The sequence below is a fragment of the Leptosomus discolor genome, unplaced genomic scaffold (genome assembly GCF_034619465.1).
Source record: "Leptosomus discolor isolate bLepDis1 unplaced genomic scaffold, bLepDis1.hap2 HAP2_SCAFFOLD_82, whole genome shotgun sequence".
Classification (NCBI taxonomy): Eukaryota; Metazoa; Chordata; class Aves; order Leptosomiformes; family Leptosomidae; genus Leptosomus; species Leptosomus discolor.
The window spans coordinates 396,728-419,687 of NW_028237936.1; positions in this window are offsets into that span (position 1 = coordinate 396,728).

Below are 22,960 nucleotides of genomic sequence, written 5' to 3' on the forward strand. Positions count from 1 at the left end.
GGCAAGTGGGGGGGTAGCAGTCTAGCCTGAGGGGCTGGGCTCAGCCTGGAGTGACAAGGAGCCCACCCACTCTCACCGATGGGTCGGAAGGGAAACAGAAAAGGAGCCTGGCAAAGGCAGCCATTAAAGTCGTGGCCAAAAGCCGGTCGCTCCTGCCTACAAGGAGGAGAGGGCTCTGCTGCTAACACTGGCAACAGGTTCGCTTCTGAGAAGGTGGCACGCAATGCAGTCTTCCAAAGGGCCTTGGGAACTGCTGACAGTTGGAGTCCTGTGACAGGGACAGCAGGGCCACCAGCCTGCAGCTCTGCAGCAGTTACAAGTACCACCAAGACACTTTTGATGGCGGGGGCTGATCTGTGGGTTATCTTTGGGGCTTTTCTAAGTCATTTTGTTGATCTACAATTATTTCTTTGCCATCAGGTGATGAGATTGGCACTAATCTTCTCTTTCTGGAGCACGTCCCGACACCCTTGGTCATCCTGAGCTTTCCCCTCTGTTCCTGAGGAGCAATGGCCGCAATGGGGAACAACTCCTGTGAGTACGGGCTTCACCAGCAGCCTTGGCCTTTGTGAATCCCCACAGGCAATGGACGTGGCTGATGCTCCATCCCTGGCCGTCGATGCGCTGACCGCCCAGAGTGCATTCTGGGGGGTTTCCTGATAGCAGCCAGACTTACCCACATGTTTTCGATTAGTCGCAGGAAAACAAATTTTTTCACTCCTCTGTCACTAGGAACCAGACTTTGAGAGATGACGTTGCTCCTGGGAAGATCTGACATCCGTAGGGTTACCCTCTCTGAGAAGTACTTGCTTGTCTCATCTCTTTTCAAATGTTGTTTCTCTGCAGTCGTTGCCGAAGGGATGGCTCCACCACGAAGAATCCTCTGTCCCCCGGAAAAGATTTGCCTGGACTGGCAGCAACGATGGGGCGCTGGAGCGGGACTCTACAACCTGGGCAACTCGTGCTTCCTCAACTCTGTCCTGCAGTGCCTGACCTACACCCCGCCTCTGGGCAACTACCTGCTCTCTCGGGAGCACAGCCAGTCATGTGAGTGCTTTCATGAACATCTCCGTGTCAATCTGTTGGGCACGCCCCAAGGGTTCCCAGAGTCTGGAATCTGATTTAGGAGAAAAGCAGCCCTTCTCTGTTGGCCCCCCAAGTGGGTGTTCTTAGAACACTCAAGCCTAGAAGCCGCTTGTCGTATCTAGGTGTGTCCACCTTTAGAAAGGCACCTCTTTCTAGCCCCGGCTCTCAGCATCCCTCCGAAGAAAGTTTTCTCCTGGGCTTGTTGGGACCTTGGGAGGAGAGGAGCGGAGACTCTTCTTAGAACGTCAAGATCACCATCAGATTTCCCATCCCTGCGGCTCTTTTGCTAACCTGAGGTGCTTCTTCCTTCCCTCCTCCCTCTTCAGGTCTCCAGCAAGACACCTGTGTGATGTGCGCAGTGGAAGAGCACGTCAACAAGGTCCTGAGTTGCTCAATCAGTGCCATCTATCCTACGGCCATCAGCAATGTCCTCAATCGTAAGTCGCTTCTGGTGCTTTTACAGGTTTTCTTCCCTTCTTGTAGGAGAGAACAACTAACTTCTTCTTTCTTAGTAATAGGAGAGCATTTCCAGCCTGATGAGCAGGAAGATGCCCACGAGTTCTTCCTCTGCACTCTGAATGCCATGCAGACAGCTTGTCTGCACGGAAGCAGCGAGTAAGCACAAGCAGTGACCTTTCCAATGTTCCTGAGCCCTTGGGGCTCCTTGACGTACTCCCGTCAAGGCAACCGTATGACCAGGGCTTTCAGACAAAGCAAAGCTCTCGGAGGAGATAACTAACCCTCTGCCTTACCATTGCTTTCCAGCTTGGACGCTTCTTCTCAATCGACCACCGCCATCCATCAAATATTCTGGGGCTCCCTGAGATCCAGAGGTACTTTTCCACAACTATTGCTCCCCCTGGGATTGCCGGTGCCCTTCTGTCTGCCTAGGGTAAACCACTGACACTGTGACTGGCGTGGTCGGCAAGAAGAGCGAAAGCCGGCACAGCCAGTCGACTTCCCCTGTCGCTGAGCATTTTGATTTGCCTTCCAGTCACGTGCTTGAGCTGTGGAGCGGTTTCTGATTCCTACGAGGCCTTCCTGGATGTCCCTTTGGATATCAGAGTAAGAGGCTCTCTAGTTGTGATTCCAGACTCCCTGTAGCTTTCCAGAATTCATGCAGTGGGCTTAAACGCCTCTAGTGCAAACCCAGGAGAGCTTGGTGGCGGGTGGGAGGTGGAACGAACAGTGTCCTGCTGGGGAGGCCATGGCACCACTCTCCCTGGAGGAGCTGCCTTTCAGCTGCACAAGCACGTGTTGTCCTCTCTGCACCCTCCATGTACTCTCGTCCTTCTTCCCTTTGCCCTCCCCCCGCACCCATCTGGCTTCCAGCCCAGGCTGATGGGTTGTGCTGGTTTCATTACGGATGACCCCGCACACTGTCGGGAGCTGAGCTGAGCGGTGCCACAGAGCCGTGGCTCTTGATGGCCCCGGGAATCCCTGGGAATTGAGGGACTCTTCAGCCAAATACCCTCATTCTGCCTCCTCCTGGGCACGGCTCATGGGCTCACGGTGGCTCTCCTTGGCACCACCGAGCTGGGTTTTGGCATAAACTGCTCGTGAGAGTTTGGGCAAGGATGTTTCCCAGAGCTCAGCGCTCTCTTTTCTCACTCCTCCAGGCAGCCTCATCTGTCGCCGCAGCCCTGGAGGCCTTTGTGGAACCCGAGCGGCTGGATGTCCAAAACTGCTTTAAATGTGCCAGGTAAGATGATCACTGACACCATTATTAATACCAGATCCGGCAGGAAGGTGCTGCACGGCATCAAGCACAAGTGACCTGTTCCCCTGGGTTTAATGCACAACGGTGAGACGCAGCTTCTCTTCCTATGGCCTCACGGTGCTGAGTAGCCTTGAAAGAGCGGAGGGGTGTGTGAGACAGGGAAGGCAGCCTGGCCTTCTGGCGGCAAGAGGGTGCATTTCAGCACCAGGCTCTGTGCTTGCTTTCCAGCTGCAACAAGATAGTTGCTGTCTCCAAGGGGTTCACTGTCCATCGCGAACCCAAGGTCCTCACACTGTGTCTGAAGAGGTACAACGTTTTCACCGGCAGGAAGATCTGCAAGGTGCGTAGGCAGCTGGAGTGCGACCGTCTCTTCCCGGAGCGGATTTCCCAAAGCAGCGCGCTCTTTCCCAAGCTGGTCACGTTGGGTTTTTCGTGTTCCCTTCTGGGGAGAGGAGGCTTCCTGTGGGAAGACCAGCCTGTGCTCTGCTGTGACAGAGCTGCTTTGGCCAAGAGCAGTTTCCCGCCACCCAAACCATGACATGTTGCTTTGGGGAAAAGCAAGCGTGTGCAGGACCCAGAGGTGTATTTATGAACCCCTGGCCCTTGGAAGGCTGTTTCACGCACTGTTTCAGGATGGTTTCTGAGCCCTCTTTCTCTCGCCGTAGGCTGTGCAGTACCCCGAGTACTTGGACCTTCGCCCATACACATCCGAGACAGCTGGAGAGCCTCTCCTCTACTCCTTGTATGCTGTCCTGGTGCACGCAGGTGGCAGCTGTGGTGCAGGACACTACTTCTGCTACATAAAGGTAAAGAGCAACTTCCTCCCCAGCCAGGGAGCAACGTGTGCTGGGGAAGACAAACTTTCCTGGCAGCATTCCTGGCAGCCAAGGTTTTGGGGAAGAAGGTCTCCTTAGGGGCTGGGCTGGATTTGCTTGGGGCGTCCTCTTGGTGCCGCAGCTTTCTGAACCTGTGTTTTTGTGGAGAAACCGTGCACTTCATCTCCAGATCTCGGTGCCTTTTTGTACAGGCCAGCGACGGACTGTGGTACCAGATGGATGACACAGCTGTGAATCCTTGTGACATCACCACAGTTCTCAAGCAGCAAGCCTATTTACTCTTTTACATCAGGTAAGAGCAGTGTTAGAAGGTGCTCAGAATAGCTTTCCTTTTCCTGGCTTTGCTCCTTTCCTTCTCACCCTCCTGAGTGTTTCAATGATCTGAAGCTGGCTAAAGCAGAGAAGAGCATGTAAAGGGGGCCAGCAGGAGAGAAGGGGAGGGACTTGTCATGGGGGAGTGCAGTGATAGGACAAGGGGTAAGGGTTTTCAATGGGAAGAGGGTAAATTAGATCAGATATTAGGAAGAAGTTCTTCACTGTGAAGGTGGTGAGGTGCTGGCACAGGCTGCCCAGAGCAGCTGTGGCTGCCCCCTCCCTGGCAGTGTTCAAGGCCAGGTTGGATGGGTCTGGGAGCAACTGGTCTGGTGGGAGGTGTCCCTGCCCATGGCAGGGCGTTGGACTAGATGGTCTTTAATGTCCCTTCCAACCCAAACCACTCTGTGATTCCATGATCCTATGAAATGGAGGCTGTAGGGGGTACGAAGACGAGGACTTGCCCCGGCAGGGGAGACCTGGTGGGAAGACGCCAGTCACGTTTCCCATCTGTGGTCCTGGTTACATCTTCTCTCTGTCATAGAAACCGCCCCAAGAAAATGGCTGAAGCCCAGAGGAGGCTGCGAGAACAGCCCTAACCAGAGATCACTCTTTTTGTCTCCAGGCGCCTGGACGTGGAGACTGAACCAAGGCGGCCTTCCTCACCGGCACCATCACACGCCCATTCCTTCCTCAGTCGGCAGGCGGCTGGCAGCAAGCAGGGGGGTGCTGCGGGACCAGGATTCAGCCCTTCATCCCCTTGCCAGAGGACTGGCGCCAGGGAGAGGGTCCGGAGCAGATCCCCGCGGCAGGGCTACGATCTCCGCAGCCAGGTTGTGGAGCACACAGATCACCAGTGCCCAGCAAGAAGGAGAGCAAGCAGAAAAGCCAAAGCCATGATTAAAAGCACGCACTGACCTTCCACATGTGATTTGCAGGGAGTTTTCTTCTGTGCAGGTTTTGGGGCTCTTGGTGCAAATGCCCAGCGCGGGAGGTTGATGTCTGGGGATTTTGGGAGCTCTGTGCTGGCACAGGCCCATCAGGGAGGCTGCAGCCCCGTTCCCCATCCCCCTGCGCCACTCAGGGGGCAGAGGGGGCCGAGGAGATGGGAAGGGAGGAGTGAGGCTGAGCCTGGGCCATGTGGGGCTGGGGAAGCCGCTGGGGTTGGGTTTGTGGCTGCTCTCCTGCTCCATGTTGAATTGGGAATGACTGCAACGGCCTGGGCCTGGTCAGGGCCCTCTGGCCCGAGAAGGGGCATGGGGCGTCTCTGAGAGGAGGGGCCATCGGCCACAGCTGAGCCAGTCAGCAGGGCCATAGCCTCAAACTGGAACTGTGGGTCCTAAAAAAAGTCAATGGGTGCGAAAAGCCGGGCTTGGAGCCTGAAAGTGAGGATTTGGGCCCTTGAAATAGGGCTTTCCAGCCTAAAAATGGGTCTTTGGGTGCTGAAAATTAGGCTTTGGACATGAGGCTTTGAGCCTCAAGTGAGGAATTTGCACCTTCAAAGGAGGATCTGGAGCATAAAAATGAGGCTTTCACCCCTGGAACCTGAGCTATGGACCCTAAAAATGAGCCTTTGGACGCTGAGACTTTGCAAAGTAAAGCTGACCCTTTGAACCCTCAAAATGAGCCTTTGGAGCCTGAAATGAGGCTTCAGAAGCAAAATCTAGGACTTCAGAAAGTGAAAATGAGGCTGTGCGGGCTGCGAGCGGGGCCGGGCAGAGACCTGCAGCCCTGTGCCCCGAGCGGGCCGGGGCTCGGCGGCTCCCGCGGGGCTGAGGCACCGGCCGTTCCCGCCCGGCCGGGCGCTCGGAAGGGGTCATTAAGGACACAGAGTCATTAGGGACACAGAGTCATTAGGGACACAGAGTCATTAAGGCGACACAACGACCAAGGCGACCCTACCCCGCCACCACCAAAGTGCCGACGCCCGCTGCTGTGGCCGGGCCGCCGCGCATGCGCCGTGGCAGCACTGTGCCGCGGGGCGGTGCCTCGCGCTCACCGCCCCCTCCCGCTCGGGCCGCGCCGCCGCCGCGTGGCCGAAGCGCGGTCCTGCAGCCCCGCGGTCGCGCGCCGGCTCTGGCCCCTGCGCCGCGCCGTCGGGACCGGCGCATGCGCGGTGCCACGGCAGGAGCAGCGTGGCGGCGCGGCGGGCGCGGGTGTCGGCGGCGGCGGCGGCGGGTGAGGGCCGAGGCCAGCGGTGAGGCGAGCGAGCCCCTTGGGCGGGCGCGGGGATGTCTGCTGCCCGCGGGGCGCCCGGGGGTGGCGGCACGGGAAGCGCCGACCCCCCCCGCTGCGGCGGCTGCCGGTCCGCGGGAGGCGAGCCGGGCCGGGGCAGCCCCGGGGAGCTGCCGAGAGCGGAGAGCCCCCGCTCCCACCCCGGGCGCAGACCCCGGCCGCCTCCGCGGGTCGCCGGAGCCGCCCCTGAGCGTCCCCGGCCCCGCTCGCCCCGTGCAGCTGCCCCCAGCGCCGGCACCTCCTCCACAGCCTGTCCCGAAGCCCCGGGCCGCTCCCAGCCCCGTCGTGCTGGCGGCAAGACGGACGTGGACAGTGCCTCCAGGAGCCCCTGACGTTCTCTCGTTCCAGGGTCCTGTCCCTGTGTTTTCATTCTTCCCCCTCTGTCCCGTAGCCCGTTCTTGCCTTCGCTGGTCTCTGCCTGGCTCCCTGTCCCTGTCTCCCCCCTTGAGGTCATCGAGGCTTTCTGGTATTTTGGAGTCTCTCTCTGCCCCCCTTACTGGGCCCTTTCTTAAATCCTCCGTCTCTGCTCTGTGACTCGCCAATCTGCACTGGTAAGGAAAACTTCTCTGCACACAGTCAGATGAGTAGAGATGTCCTTTATTAACGATGCGCACCAGGGACATGAGATCCTTCCCCAAGATGTCCACCTGCACATTGCAGTCAACAAATATTTATACATTAAATTCATACAGATTCAGTCTATACAATGCATATTCATTATCATCCTCTCAATGATTGGTTCTTCTTTCCTCACTTCTGATGCAAATTAGCACGCAGCCTCTGTCGTAGTCTTGTATTGTTCCCTTGTGAGTAGGGGGTATGATTTGGGTAGGTGGTCCGTGAGTGGGAGGTCTCGACCACTCCTCGAATTGACTGTGTGTGGTCAAGGAACATGTCCTTGGCTCGCAGGCTTGCTCTTGCTTTCATCCTTGGCAGAGAGAGGTTGCTCAAATCAAACCTGCACCCTCTGGAGCTGCTCCTGTAACAGACCTGGTAAGGGGAAACAAGAACTCTGCAGTGAGGCTGGCAGCTCTGCATCGGGTGGGTCTGTCTGAGCCTTGAAACGCAGAGGTGCTTGTGCTGACGGTCACAGAGATGCAAACCTGGCTGTTTCTGCACCCACTGGGGTGCTCGTCTTTTAATGTTCTTATCCTCATCTTTGTTTTTTTAGTGTGGCTACTGTCTTGTCTTCTGCAATCCCAGCTGTTTTAAATGACATCAGCGACTTGACACGTTCATTTTTTAGGCCTTTGGTGCTCTCTGCACAGACCTATTTGCTTTTTTGATCAACCACGCTTAATTTCCTGAGTGGCTCCCCTTCTGCTTTGTGTTTTGAAGGATTTTCCCCTCTGCTTTTGAGTCCGTATATTTATTCCAAAGCTGGGCTTTCATGAGTGTGGAAGTTTCTCTCAAGGACAATCTGCAGGAGATGTTTGGGGCTGGTTTTGTTGCTGGCTCTTTGATTCATGGTAGTTCTTAGGACATGTGAAGGATGGGAATAAGTTCAAAGGCAGAACCCGAGGAACTCATTTAACAGTTCAGCTTGGACAATCTCGATGTGGAAAGTGAAAACCTGCCCCTCTGACCCCACTGCCAAAATGTGATGTGCTGGAGTCAGCATGGAGACCTGGGTCACGTAAAAGCTGTAGAGACTGATGGTACCTGCATGGCAGAGAGCAGAGGCTCTTCGAAGGGATGGAGTAGGTGCCCTGTTTAAAAACCAGAAAGCCCTGGCTCAGGTTCCAGCCCAGGACAGCCTCTGCGTAGCTACTCTTTAACAAAACTCCCAGTCTTTTTGGCAAAAAACTTGGACACAAATGCAGCCCAATACTTGCCTAAGCAAAAGGGGATCCAGCAGTCCCTCCTTGAGCAAATGGGGAATTGCTTCAGGATTTTGCTCGAGTTCAAACTCAGCCGCTGTGGCTGTTGCACGGCTGGATTTGGCCTGTGAAGGCAACTGCCTGGAGCAGGTAAAGCCACGTTCGGCTTTGACATTTTTTTCCTTAGTGCCTCCTTCAGTCTGTCACTTCCTTGCCCAGCAGGGCTGGTGCCTGCAGGCTGTCCCAGCACCTCTCAGCACAGCCCTGTGTGCTGCAGGGAGCTGCCCCAGCTGGCCTGGCAGTGTCAAGGGGACCAGCTTGTCCCTTTGGTGCTTCCCAAGTGATAAATAAAACCAGCTACTCCTTTCCCAGCACTGCTGCTGAACACCCTGTGGTGCTTCGTAGCTGCTGGGATTGTGCCAGGGGCTCCTGTGGGCTCGTGTTGGAACCCGTGTCATGGGCTGGGTTTGTTTGTCCCTTCCCTGTGTCCCACTGACAGCTGTTGTTTTTTCTAATCTTCCTCTGCCAGGCTTCAAATCACAGACGCAGATGTTGGTGTTTGAAAGTCCCCTGCAGGAGAGGGGTGAGACCTGCTGGGGCTGTGAACGCCCGACTTGCTGTGAAGCCAGGAGCCAAGGAGCCTCGTCCTGCTGCAAATGGAGCTGCCAAGTGATGCCAGAAGCTGCAAATGCCAGCCAAGCTGCTGTGGCCTGGATTCAGCAGGTGAAGGTGTTTTTCTTGGCCTGGAGCAGTTGGAAGGAAGGACCGCTTGTGGCGTTCAGCGTGGCCCTTGGAGCTGCCCACCGAAGGGTCTTGGTGGGCTGGGGGTGCTCAGGTATCGCTGCGGTTTTAAATGCGCGTGGTGCCGAGGAGCAGAGAGCTGCCGTGTGCTCAGGCTCTGAAGGATGTCCTGTGCCTTGGGTGGAGGAAAGGAGGGCCTGGTGCTCCCCAGCCTGTGGTGCCCCATGGCGCTGGGTGGGATGGAGACTGCCCTGGCAGGACCCTGCCAGATGAAAAGAGCTGGGTGTGAAGGAGGAGAGACTGACCCCTGCTTTGCCTCTGTGACTGTGAAAGACCACTAAGCCCTCGTCCTGCCGCGTGGTGGTACTGCAGCGTGTTTCTGTCCTCAATATTGTGGGGGTTTAGATGGTTTTTAGCTGCCAGGGGAAACACGAGGCCCAGACAGTTGGGATCAGCCCCAGGAACAACTATCGAACCATCCGGTAACTGCGTAGGTGATCAGTGCCCTTGGCATCTGTCAGCTTTCCTGTTTAGGCTGAGATGTTACTGCTGAGTCAGGCCTGAACCTCCATCCAAAATCTACCTGTCTTCCTGTGACATTGTCTCCTGGCAATCACAGCCTCAGTTACTGCCTTGCTAACCTCCGTGTGAGAGATTCCCCTTGAACTGTGATTAACATCTTGAGGCTTATAAATTTCCTTCTGCATTTACACAAAGACAGCTGGCTGGATTAAATGATTTAATAGTATTAAGGGAAAAGAAAACCTAGGAGGCATTACACTTGCTGGGGCCAAGGGCTTTGCTTTGTTTTAAAAAGCAGTGGGAAAAAAACAATTGACGCTTTTTGGATTTCATGGCTGCACAGCTAATGTCAGTGTCTCCAAAATGTGGGTATTTGAAATATTGTCTTGATTTAGAAAAGGAGTAGAGAAACAGTTCAGGATTTGGAAATGAGATATAAAACAAGCAAAAAGTGAGGAAATAAAATTCATTCCTGACATGGGAATAAAAAGGGAGAAAGCAAACCCAGGGCTGTTTGTGGAGGTCTGTGCTATCCAAAAAATCACTGTTCTCCCCTGCAATATGGGATTGCATTGCTCAGAGGAAGGCAGGGGAAACATGGTTAAATGGAGCCAACTTTCCTTTCCTTATTTCTCAGAAGAAAACCAATACGAACCCTGCCTGGATTGAAGAGGGTTATGGGCCGCCTGTTGTGACTTCATGATTGTGACTTCATCAAGGTGCAGGTGGGTGAGTGATCTCGCCGCAGTCACTCGATGGGAAATGTTCTGATAGCAGCTCAAGTGATTGGAGTGTCACTGTCAGTCCCTTCTTTAACCGAGCGCTGGGTTAACCTGGGAGTAGTGAATGCTCCCATCTGCTCGTGTGAGCTGTCTGTGCCAGCGCTTCCCTCCTCTCCCTGGATCCTTGCTGCAGCCCTTGTCTCTGCCTTTGCTGCAGCTCCGTGTCCTCTGCAAGACCCAGTGAGTCCAAAACTCTATGGCTTTGATCTGGTGAGTGACAGTGTTGACAGGAAAGATGTTTGTGATGGGCTTGTTTCAACCCCCCCCCCGGGGGCTCTGGTTTTGGTGTTCAGAAGCTGGACAGTGCCTGTGCTGTCAGGTCTCACCTCAGAGCCTGCAGCAGGGCTTTTGAGGACGCTGGCTGATAGTGCTCTGTGTCCTTCTAGCACTGCAGCAAAGGAGAGGTTAATAATGCAACAGGCCTGCCTGCTGCCCTGGGCTGTGTGCTCCTTGGGGTCTGCAGGGGGATGGGAGTTGAGTAAACTGCCTTTCCCAGGGGAAGGGGGAGGGATTTTCAGCCCCGAAGAGCAGCTCCCTGCATGAACTAGCAGTACCTGTGCCTCTGAAGAGAGCAGGGCCAACAGCCTGGGTTGGTCAGACCTGCTCGGGTGGAGAAGGGTGGCTTGTCTGAAGTGCTCGGTGGCTGGCTGGCTTCTGCCTGGGCTGTGTGCAAGTGTGGTCCCCTCTGCGCTTCCCGGGGCCTGGCCGCAGGCTGTGCTGCTTGGAATGTGTCCTTGGAGTCAGAAGTGCAGGCAGCCAGGTGAGAGCGGGTGTGATGGGGCGTGATGGCTCCGAGCTGGGCTTGATGGTGACCGTTGGACGTGGTGAAGGAAACCAGAGGGGGGCTCTTGGGGCAGAGAGGGTGTTGGCGAGGGAACTTGTTGGTCCCTGAGGAGGGTGCAGGGGTGGGTACGTACAGCCCCAGGAATGGAGAGGGCACAGTGATGTGAACTCTGTACCTCCCCTGAGCCCGTGGTCCCGAGCATCTGTGATGGTGTGAAATTGGGCTCCTGGGCTCACTTTTGGAAAGTGTGGGTCTGCCCTGGGGCGGTGGGTGATGCTTCCTTTTGTGGCTGGCTTGCAAGCTGCCTTTGGGCTGATCAGCCCTGTCCTGAGGAAGAAGCCTGGAAGAGGCTTGGTCTTTCCTCCTCTGCCCTGTCTCAGCTACACCTGTGTACCTGGGCAGCAAGCTCTGTGAGAGGGACGGTCTGTCTTACGACTTCCATCTCCAAGCAGGGTGAAGCCCAGAACTGGGTTAGAAAGTGGTGGCTGCAGTCCTCTGCATCCTGCAGGGTGTCCTGAGCTGTGTGTGTAGACCTGCAAATTATGTGCACCCATGTTGATTTTAATTTTGGGTCCATTGCTGTTCCAAAAGGGTAGTTTGGCAGGGCTGCCTCGTGTCTGTGGCCATCAAGAGCCATGGTTGTGGTGAAGAAGCTACAGGACAAGCTGGCTGTGGCCTCCCTCTGCAGTCTGGCTGGTAGCATCCACCTGCAGTGACATCTCCCTGCTGTGTTCCCTGGGAATGCAGTGTATTCCTGTCCCTCAAAATCCCCATTAGCTGGAAAAAAGTAATAATCCGCAGTGTTTGCCTTCCCTGCCATCAGAAATCAAGCAGCTTTGGCAGAACGTGTGTGTTTCGCAAAGCACTGGAGCCCCCCAAGAGCTTTGTGTGCAAAAGCTGAGAGAATCGAACAGAGCTGCTTTTTGCAGAGCCCATCGGTGCCCTTCTGCTTGGTCATCAGGGTCTCTGCAGCTCTGCTTTCACAGCTGTTCCCTGCTGCCTGCAAGGGTTTTGTCTGGGTGTGGAAGGCTCTGGCAGAGGGAGTTTGCCTCCTGTGGGGCTGGGAGTAGGTTTTGCAAGGGTTACCCAGGCCTCTAGCAATGGGCACTGCAGGGAGGCTGAAGAGCCTGGCTGAGCCAGGGATGGAGCTGGGGCCCTCTGGGTGCTGTGCTTCTCTAGCCTGGGTGGCCAAAACGAGCTCTTGCAGGCTGTCTTGGTGTGCTCTTACCAAGGGGTGACCTCTTCAGGGCTGCCATTTGGAGTTTCCGCAGTGATAACTGTGTTGCCGTGCGTGCTGGAGTTGCCCTCCAGTCGATGGGCTTGGATATGTCCAGCCCAGGGTCTGGCAATAGCAGGTGGAGATTTGCCTGGAGCTGAAATAAGGGACTTATGTCTGGGAGTTGGGATGAGGGAGGAGGAGTCGGGGAGAAAAAGGCTTTGGAGTGAAGGCATACACATACAGAAATCTCAGCATATGTTTTTCCCTGTCCAGCATGTTTGAGCTCCCCCATCCCAGGCTTCTCTTGCACTGTGAGCTCTGCTTTACTCTGGAATGAACCTGTCTGGGGAAAAGAACCTGCCTAAACTTTCTGCAACATCTGTAAGATCTTGGTGGGTCTTAATCTGTGTGAGAAAATAGAGTGCAATAACCAATCGCAATGTCCCCCAGGTCAGATGGGGGTGAGTAAGCTGACCTTGGCTGCTCGAGGCTGGTGAAGGAAAGCAGGGGCTGGGAAGAGCTGCGGGTCACGTCTTGCCCCACTTAGCTGCCCTCAGAGCCCTGCATTTCCCCGTGCCAGGTAACGACTGGCTCGTCTCTGTAGCAGCGTAGGGAACATAAGGAGCAAAGAATTGACCCGTAGGTAGCTCATAACTCCGCGGCCAAAGTGTGATGAGAGGAGGATGAGCCCAGGCTGTGCTCCTGCTGAGGGCACCAGAGGGGGATGTGCTGCCTACCAAGGTGACTTTTGATTGCTCTCCTTTACATTTTTTTGCTCGGTCTTTGGAAGAGACTGAGCATCAGGCATTCTGCTGTGTCCCTTCCTGTGGCACAGGGTGAGCCTTGCCCGAAGGCTTGCTCTTGCCCAGGAACACAATGCACACGCTCCCGGGTGAAGCACGTGGTTGGAGTTTGAGGTGTCCTGGACTGATTCTTAATGCAATGCTGGTGATGCTCACTACGAAGCAGGAATTAATCTCCAGATAATCTGGTTTGGAAATGCTCTTGTTTGCCATCTTAGGCAACTTCATTTTTCCCCTGTGGTGGGATCAGCCGGCTGTTTTCCTCCTTGCAGCAGCATCTCTGGCCTTGAAATGAACATGAGGGATCTGAGCAAACCTCAGCAAGCACTGACTCGCTTTAGTGTCAGACCCTGCACAAGAGCCCTGGGCAGAGGCACTCAGGTGGAATCCGTCTGGGTGAGCAGAGCAGAGGTGGCTGGAGCTCAGAGCCCATCGGGAGCTCCTCAGTGAGGGCAGGAGGGGGAGTCTGGGCTCAGGGAAGAGGTTAGAGCTGTGTCTGCTGGGCTGTGCTGATCAGGGTTTATTTATTGCAGTGCTTCCCTGGGAATGACAAGGTCGGTTGTGCTGGTTTGTGCATCGGTGTCAGCCTGTGCTGAGAGCCCCGCCAGGGGCAGGCTGGGAGGTGCGGGGTGCCAGCAAAGCAGTGAGCTGGTTGAACTGGGATCCAGGTTACGACAAAGTGTGCAGGAGAGGAAAGCAGACGGTCCCTTTGAGGGCAGCGCTGGCATCTGTGGGTTGTGTGTGACTCGATTTTTAGGTTCCGTGGACATAGTGGGTGTTTCCCGGCGGTGTGCGGGTCTTTCCTGACCAGTCCAGGGTGCTGGCTCGCTTTCTGGGAGCTGGGAGACCCCCTGCGGGTTCTGCCGGGAGTTTCTCCGCCGCTGCTCGGTGTCGGGCTGCCCGGGCAGGGCTGTGGCTGGGCTGCAGCCGCAGGGTGTGTTGGAGGCAGTGTCCTCGCTGGGCGCTTCCCCCGCGCTGCTGGGAGTGCTGGGAGGGGAGGCCCTGCTGGGCGGGCGTCCGCAGTGCCCGTGCCCCGACAGCCAGGAGGGGGGCAGCTGGTTGGGGGGCCCGGGGCAGCCCCGAGGGGGCAGGAGCTCCCTGCTGAGGCTGTCGGGGGCCGTTGGGCAGCCTGGGCTCCTGCCGCGCTCCCGGGTCTGCCCCTCCGCCGAGCTGGGGCAGGGGGACCGCCGGCAGCCCCCGCTCCTCTGCGGGCCGGAGCAGCCCTGTCCCCGCTGCCGCCGGGGCCGCCGGCGCCTCCCGGAGCCCCCGCTGCGCGCGCCCCCCGCGCGCCCCCGCCGGCGCCCCGGCGGTGTTGCCATGGGAACGGGGGCAGCGGCCTGGCCGGCTGCGGGGCCCGGCGTGAGTGTGCCCGGGCGGACTGGGGAAGGGGGGGGGGGGGGGGGGGGGGCACTGGGGAGACCACCGCTGGGGTGACGGGGGCTGTGTCCGCGCCGCGGCCGAACTACGGGGGGCGGTGAGCCCCGGGCCGCTCGGGTTGGGGAGCGGGGCTGAGCAGAGCCCGGCGCTGCGGGGCTGTTGCCCAGCCAGGCAGCCGCTCTGCGGGGAGGGTTTTAGGGTTGAGGCTGCCCGTGGAGCCAAGGGGGGCTCTTGTGCTGGGTGAGGGGCCCCTGGAGGCTGCAGCGCCCAGGTGCAGCTCCCAGCAGCTCCCCAGTGCTGGGGCCTGGGAGCTGGAGCTGCTTCTCCCCTCAGCAGAGCTGGACAGGGAGCCAGCTTTGCTCCAGGGAACTTCCTAAATTTCCTCCTTGCTTCCCATGGGATGCAGCGGTGACTGCTTCCAGGCTGTGGGATAAACATGGCAGGGACAGAGGCTGCCTGCCCGGCTGCTGCTGGTTTTGCCCTCCTGGTCTTGCATGTGGGCTTTTGGACATTTTGGCCTTAAGTTTTTGTCTGGGTTGCCCAGCCTGTAAGTGAGGGATGAGATTAGTCTTGCTGTGTCTATCAAATGGTGTGAAGGCTTATGAAAAAATGCCACAGATGGCCTAGGCAGAAGTGACTGCAAAGCTAACTCACCCCGGCTATCTATCCTTTTCTTGCACTTTAAATCCATAGGTGGCTTTCTAAGAGGCAGTTCCTGTCTACATCTAGGGAAAAGACAAAGGCTGGGCTCCTCCAGGAGGGTGCGGGCTGCTCGTAACAGGTTGTCCAGCCTTGCTCCTTGAAGGTGAGAAATAACTGGGTGAAGCCAAAGCTCCCTCTGTAACACCTTGGGGTTCCAGCTGGTGCTGTAGTGTTACGGTAGCAATCCAGTAAGTACAGAATATTTACTGTTGTGGCAGGCAGTACTGTGTGTGTGCTGGGTAATGGGGTATGAGGCTGGAGCCGGCCAAGGTGAGGTTGGGGGTTTACATTCTGAAGCTACAAGGCCTGGGGAGGAGTGGCTGGGAAGCTGCCCGGCGGAGAGGGACCTGGGGGTGCTGGTCGGCAGCCGGCTGAACGTGAGCCAGCAGTGTGCCCAGGGGGGTAAGGCGGCCAACAGCATCCTGGCCTGCGTCAGCCATGGTGTGGCCAGCAGGAGCAGGGAGGTGATCGTGCCCCTGTACTGGGCACTGGTGAGGCCGCCCCTCGAATGCTGGGTGCGGTTTTGGGCCCCTCACTGCAAGACAGACACGGAGGTGCTGGAGCATGTCCAGAGAAGGGCAGCGAAGCTGGTGAGGGGTCTGGAGAGCAGGTCTGATGGGGAGCAGCTGAGGGAGCTGGGGTGGTTTAGTCTGGAGAAGAGGAGGCTGAGGGGAGACCTTATTGCTCTCTGCAACTGCCTGAAAGGAGGCTGGAGTGAGGTGGGGGTCGGTCTCTTGTCCCAAGTGGCAAGCGATAGGACAAGAGGAAATGTCCTCAAGTTGTGCCAGGGGAGGCTTAGACTGCACATGAGGAAAAGTCTCTTTACCGAAAGAGTTGTCAAGCATCGGAACAGGCTGCCCAGGGAAGTGGTGGAGTCACTGTGGTGTTTGAGGCTCATAAATGTGGCACTTAGGGACGTGGTTCAGGGGTGGACTTGGCAGTGTTAGGTGAGTAGTTGGACTCAATGATGTTAAAGTTCTTTTCCAACCTAAATGATTTTATGAAATGTGATCCAGATGCCAGAAAAAGAGTAAATAAAAAAGGAGTTGTAAAGCTGCAAAGCCAGGACAGCAGAGAGCAGATGCTGGAGGAGGCAGTTGGGAAAGGGAAAATAGTAATAGTAAATTGTGAATACTTAAGGCGGGAGCCACAGTTGTAAATTGTAGTGTGTAGAAGTGAGGAATCTCCATCAGACCCTTGGAGGGGAGCTTGGTCCATCTCACTGTCAGCTGAAGTTCATTAAAAGAAATATCAGGAAGGTGTAACACCAGGCTCCTATTAATTTTCTCAGCTATGGTAGAGCTTTTGTATTAAAGTGCAGGATGACAGTACCTAAGTGATAAAACACAGAGGGACTGGAATATCAAGATGACAGGTGAGACTTCCTGGGTAGCAAGAGTTGATTTAGAAAGTCCTCAGCCACTTAGCAGTGGGCTGGAGGGGCAAGAGATTAGTCCTGGAAATTCTGCTTCTCCTTTCGTGGCTTCCTTGAGATGCTGTTTATATGGTAATTATAGCTAAGCAGGTGATTTCTAGGCAAGAAATGTGATCTTGCTACTTAAGCCTGAACAGGGCAAAATGATTTAACTGAACAAAATGGGTGAAATAGCATCCTGATTCTCCCTTTTAACAGATCTCCTGTTTTAGTCTTCCGGCAAAGTGCAGTAGAAAGGCAAATTAACCAGTCAGTCCAGAGAGAGATGGTTTCTCTTTGTGGAAGGAAGAAGGAAGAGGGTTTATGGTGTACACTGAGGCAAGATTCAGCCACCAGCCTGTGCTCCTACAGAAAAGTCGGGTAGATTGTACTGTGGTGCAGAGTGTGCCGATACACGCCCAGCCTTTAAGTTCGGAGGGCAGTCGGTTGGTATCAGAGTAGCTCTAAGGTTGGTGCTGCTGCTTCAGCCCAAGTGACGTGGGGTCCCTTGAAATGAGGGCACTGGCATGTGGCATAATGAAAGCCACAGGATCTGTATAGACACGAAGCTGTCTTTACATGAAACTTCCCTTTTTTTTCCTTAATGTCTGTTAAGAAATTTGCTGTTTATTCTTGATATCCTGTCTTTTTCAGCCCAGTGTCCTCAGAGAGCTGCTCAGTTGTATTTTACAGAAGGAAGCTGTTGGACATGTGCACAAAGGGATTGGGATGCTGTAGGGCCATATCCAAGTGCTCCTGTCAACTTCTTCCCCGGCCGCCAGCCCAGTGACAGTTATTGCTGCACTGGTGGGTGCACGGTCACACCCGTGGTTCGCTGGCCTGCTCCTGTCCCTCCCGGCTGTTCACAGCCCCCAAATAGCCCCTGGGGGTTCAGGAAGCAGTGCTGGGCACTACACAAAGTGTGTCCTCCCAGAGAAGCATGGATTACGTGTCCTGAGGTGGTGCGTGGCCACTGGGCAGGATGGAGGCAGTTTTGTTGGCAGGAGGGCCAACAGCCGGGGGGCAGCAGCTCTGTGATACTCGGCAGGATTTAACTATGTACCTGGTCTAAGAGCAGGTCTGGGGAGGTACAAGGGCTTTTAATGCATTCTAAAATTGCTGTGTAGCTTGCAGGGATGGTAGAGGCTTCTAGCTGAGCTGTGGATACTGGGATAAAGGGAGCCTTGGGGAGGAGGCTGAAGCTTGGATGGCCTTGGTGATCTTCAGCTTGGCACCCTGCTCTGCCGCATCTGGGTTTCTGCGACATGTCAGGAATTTCTGCCCCAGCCCTGGGCATATTTCTTCATTGCTTTTCTAGGTGGTGTTAGCTGTTGTGTCCTGGCCCAGCTGGTTCTCTGCCCAGGCTCAGGGCATTCGTGCTCTGAACCCAAACGTGAGGTGCCAGAGCTGTCTGTGCCCTGAGCCTGGAGCAGAGGGGGGATTCTAGTCCTTCCTTAATTTCGGGGGGGGGGGGGGTGGGGGGGTGGAGGGCTGTCTGAGGTGGGGAAGATGGAGATCTCCCCCCACCAGACAGGGGTGCTGGGCTGGAGGCATGCCGTGTTGTGGGTGCTGCTTTGTCCTGCCTCTGCAGGGAGATGGGGCTGACTTGGTAGTTCTGCTCCTTTCCTCCTAATGTGGGAGGCTGATCCCTGCAGGCTCTAGGGCAGTGGGGCTGTGGGAGAGCCTTACTCCAGGGCTAGAGGGTAGGGGAAGCTGTAAGACTGGGATGGGGGGTGTGGAGGCTGGAAACCCTCTGGAAATAAGCATTGTGGGCATGATGAACAGGGTTAATTTCAAGTGAAGTGAAATTGCAGGTAGAAGATTGGAACAAATAATCCAGTTATTCTCAAGACCCAGTAATAAAGCACTGAAATCCAGATAAATGTTGTATCATCCCCATTAGATTTCTCTCTTGAAAAACAGTCATTTCCAGCTTTAAATCCTAGCTCTTGCTGGAGCAGGTCCTAGTGTCCGTAGGACAGTGCTGTGCTCCTGTTTCTTGCAAGAACAAAAGGAACAACCTTGTTGTTCCCTGAAACTGTAAAGGCCCAGTGCCACAACCACGTGCAATGCTGTAGCTGCTTTGGGAGTAAAGGAGTGAAGTTGCTGCTTTGCGTGCAGGATGTGGGTGAAACTCGAGGGGAAGGGAATGGTCATCTCTGTGTAGGTGATGTCTTGCTGTATACAGCAAGTCCACAGAAAAAATGATGTGGAATGAATGGAAGCAGGAGGGAATGTGATCTGTGATTGTACTCAATGTCAGGATCTAAAAAAGCTTCAGAGTAGAGCTGGGATTGAGAGCACTGGTCTTTCAAGTCCCAGAAAAGCGGGCAAATCCATCTGTTCCCTGGTCCAGTTAGCCAGAAGGGGAAGGGAAATGATTTCTCGTCCAAAGCAGTGCTTAGTAAATGCTGAACATGTTTATCTTTGGGTTTTGGTGCTTGAGACCTGCTTTCTGGGGTTGTTTTCTCTTCTTGCCCTTTCTTGTACACCCACTTTGTGTGACACAACAAAGGGAGGCGGTCTGCAGGCTGGTGGTTGGAAGAAGAGTGGCCCATGGCCCTGTTAGCCCATGCTACTTGTAGGATAAGAATGCTGGAGAACTGCCATTAGGATAAAGTCTGAAGTGGCCCTGCTTTCACATGTATTGCATTTATATTTGAGCTAATTGCTCAAGTTCCTTTAGTGGTTTAATTCTTTTTATTTCTGCTGTTACAGCCTCTGTAATGCCTGTAGGGAGCCTTGAGTTTGGGTGTTAATAAGGGAAAATTAGGGCCCTTATTCTCCATGGAGAAATGCTCTTGGGCACTGTGGTGATTTCATGCCTGGAAGGAGCCATGTTTGCTGGATAACTTTTGTAACTTTAAACAACCAAATTAGCCTTGAGAAACTCTAGTTCTTAATCAGAGTGTTGAACTCTGCGCTCCGTGAGTTAGAAACATCAGGAGGCTTCTTGCACAAAGGGTGGACGTTCTGGTTGGCAAAGCAGGAAAGCAGTCTGATTTTGTTAGTGCTCGGGGCAGCAGCAACTGCTGGGTTAAGGCTGTTCACAATAGTCTGAGCACTTAGTAGGGTCAGGCACAAAGTCAGGTCAGCTGCTCTTGCAAAGTGAAGCAGCTGAGTGACACCTTCCTTCTGTTCCCACCAAAAAACTTTTCAAGAGTAATAAAGGACAGTGTGGACGTTAGAGATTTGGATAATAATTTCAGTAAATGGGGTTCCAAAAGTAATGAAAGTGTGGGGAGAAATGCCAGCAGACCCTGGGGTGTGTCTGTGTCTCGTGGGACTGCACACACAGCAACAGGCTGTTTTGGCTCGGAACGTTTGTTCTGGGCTTTTACCTGTATGAATCTTAACTCTGCCACTTCAGTATGGTCTGATCATGAAGCAGGGTGGGGAGGCCTGAACGTTCTGCCCTTGTGAAGGATGCCCCAGCGTGGAGACACGGGTGTATCCTTTGTGTCTGCCATGAATGGGGCTCTGGATTTTCAAAGTCCCTTTGCTGCTTCTTCCAGGTGAGCTGAGACATGGCTGCTGCCCAGATCCATCGGCCCATGGGGTCCTCCAGAATGCTGGGTGGGGTGGCTGTGACCTCACAATGCGCAGGGGGCACGCATCACAAAGTGCCATTGTGGTCCGTTGTGCCATCACAGCCACCCTGCCCACGGCCACCAGCATCTCCCAGTGCGACGCTGTGCTGGCACGGGCAGTGCTGGGGAGAGACAGGCTCTGAGCAGAGCAGCACAGCCCTGGCACAGGGACATCACTTCCCAGCCTCAGAAGACCGTGCGGGGCCTTGCTCTTCCCCTTGCTGAGCGTTTCCCCAGCACAAGCGTCTGCCTGGCCACGGCACGATGGGCCAGCTGAACTGCTGCTTCTCCCGGCGCGAGCCCGCTCCTTCTCTGTGGCACCCAGGCACGGACGGTTCCCAGCAGAGCCACGTGCCCGACACCTGCGACTGCGTCCTTTGCAGGGGCAGCTCTAGTGGCAGCTGGTCGGGTGCCCTCGTGTCCCGACGGCATCCCGAGCTCCTCCGCTGCGAGTGCGTGGAGGTGACCCAGCGTGGGAGGACAAAGAGGAGACACCTCCTGCTTTTCCAAGACTCCCTTGCTATTGCCAAGCTCAGGTAAGAAGAGAAGAGGCCGGTGCTCACTCTTCCCAACTCCTGCCTCCAACACCAGCCCTTGAGAGACATCTGGCAAAGCCCTCCCAGGCTTGCCTTCGGTCCGATGGCCGAGAAAGTCCCAGGGAGGCTTCCTCGGTAGGGTCAGAAACCAGCGCTGTAAGAGTCAGGATGTCTCCCCGGCAGCAGGGATGTCACCGATTTGTGCGACCTGCTGCTCTGGGCCGCCCTTCCCAGGGCTCGGCCTGGGCGCAGTGGCTCTCCCAAGGGGGGACTGCCATAGTTGTGCCCCCAGAAGGCAACCTCGCCATCAACCTCTGCTCTTCCTGGCTGCAGATGTGGCAGCATCTTCTGGCTGAAGCACAGGGTGCATCTCAGCGAGCTGTGGGTGTTGTGCAGCAAGAAGGCGGCATGCGGGTGTGCAGAAGAAGATGCAGCATTGGGCCTGGACTGCAGCAGTACCCTCGTCCTCGTCTGGCCCAGCAGCTTCCACGTGGTCACTTTCGGGTGAGTTGTGGTGACGTGTGGCACAGGCGCTGGGCTGCCTGACCCAGTGCTCACCTTCAGACCCCAGCTGGCTCCTCAGGCTCACGTCAGGGGGTGGGGGTGGGGAGGGAAAGCAGGGGCACCGCTCTGCTTTTGCAGCATGAATAGGTTGTTTTCGGATCTGACCCTCTCCTTTCTGGAAACAGGCTGTGCCCGAGGCATGCACTGTCAAAGGGCTGAGGCCAAGCGTGAGCTGGGTGCAGGGCGTGTGTGTGTGCAGACAGAGTCGACCGATCCCCTTCCGTCCCAGGAAAGCCCAGGTGCAGTTCTGGCAGAGCTGGGCTGTCGTTCCCCACTCTGGAGAACACCTGTGTCTGCAATGGTGCTTCTCAGCCCAGGGGCATCCCAAAGGCTGTAGAGCTGCAGGATCGAAAGGGACTCCTGGAGAGACGAGGCTCGGTGGCGAGCAGACCCTTCTTGGCTTTGATGTTCTTCTTCTGTGCAAAGAGAGCAGAAAGACGCTTGATCCTACTGCCCCTGCTCCCTCTGTCAGTCCCTAAGCTCCCGGGCACAGTGGGAGCCTCTTTTTGGGAAGGCCCAAGAAGAAGGGAGGAGCAGCTTTTTTGGCTAGGTCTTCCTGGTGTCAGAGTGGCACAAGGTCCCAGGGCTCAGCTCCAGCCCCCTTCCCAGATGATGTGGGGAGGACAGCCCTGCTGTTCATGTACTCCAGCTGCTGGGACTGAGGCACAGCTGCAGGCAGGGAAAGGGGCCCTCGGGGAGTGGGGGGAAGCAGAGGCATCAGCCTGATGTCTTCTGCTTCTGCTAGAAGAACACATCACCCCTTGAGAGGCAAAGCTGATCCCAGAGGTCGGGGCTTTCCCCTGTGCGGCACACAGCATTGCACCCAGTTGGTGGCAGCAGGGCGTGACACTTGTTCTCTCTTCTGCAGCTCGCAAGAGGTGAAAGAGCTCTGGCTGGATGCCATCCTCAGGTAAGCCCCGCTGGAGAAGCAAACCTCTGGCGCCAGCGTGGCAGTGGGTGGGATGCCGTGGCTGCAGCTGAAAGGCAGCTCGAGAGCTGGGGGAGAGGTACACGTGCTGCTGGGGCAGCTGCGGGGCAGTGCTAGCCGGGTTCTCAGCCTTGCGTTGGTAAAGTAAGGCCAAGACGAGCCGGCTGTCACCGCTTGCTCCTTCTGTGCCCGCACTACTTCTTCGGCCAGTTTGACGCAAATGGTGCGGGACGAGCTGGCAGGGGAGAGAGCAAAGCCAGGTTCAGTGACACAGAGCTCTTCCTTTGTCCATTCCCTGTGTGCAGGCAAAGGAGCGGAGCCCAGGAGATGCGAATGACCACAGTGCCCTCGATGAATCTCCTCGTGATGGTCTTGGGCTTCTATAGATCTGTAAGTGTCCTGGTTGTTCCAGACAGGTCAGGAGAGGGACTCTGTTTTCTAGCACAGGCAATCAGAGAAGTTTCTCTCACTTGGCCTTTCTTCTCTTCTCTAGCCGGTGACGTTAACTGCCAAGACCATCAAGACTTTGGTTCAGTGCCAGGCAAAAGTAAGCAGTGGCTCCATTTCTTCAACCTTGGCGGTGTGTATGGGTGGGAGAGGCCTTAGGAGACTAAGCTTTTCTGGGGTGGGAAGCCATCATGACTCAGGCCGCTTTCTCCCTGGCGGCGTTTGGGCAGAAATCGCCAGTGCAGGGGTGGAGAGCACAGACGGGCAGCCTGTGTCCCCTGTGCACCATGCAGACAACTTGTGCCTGGCTATGGCTTTTCTGGATCACAGAGCAGCTGAGAAGGGTGCTGGGGCGGTCCCCTGTGGGGCAGATCCCGAGGTCAGTGTCCAGTGTCACCCCAAAGGGGGAAGCGCAAGCCTTTGGAGCGAACAGCCCTGTGGAGCACAGAGCCCATGACTCCCTCCTCAGGGTCAGGGCCCCAAACTGCAAGTCCGTGGGGTTAAGGGCGACCATCATCATTGACCTTTGGGGAGGAGTACCA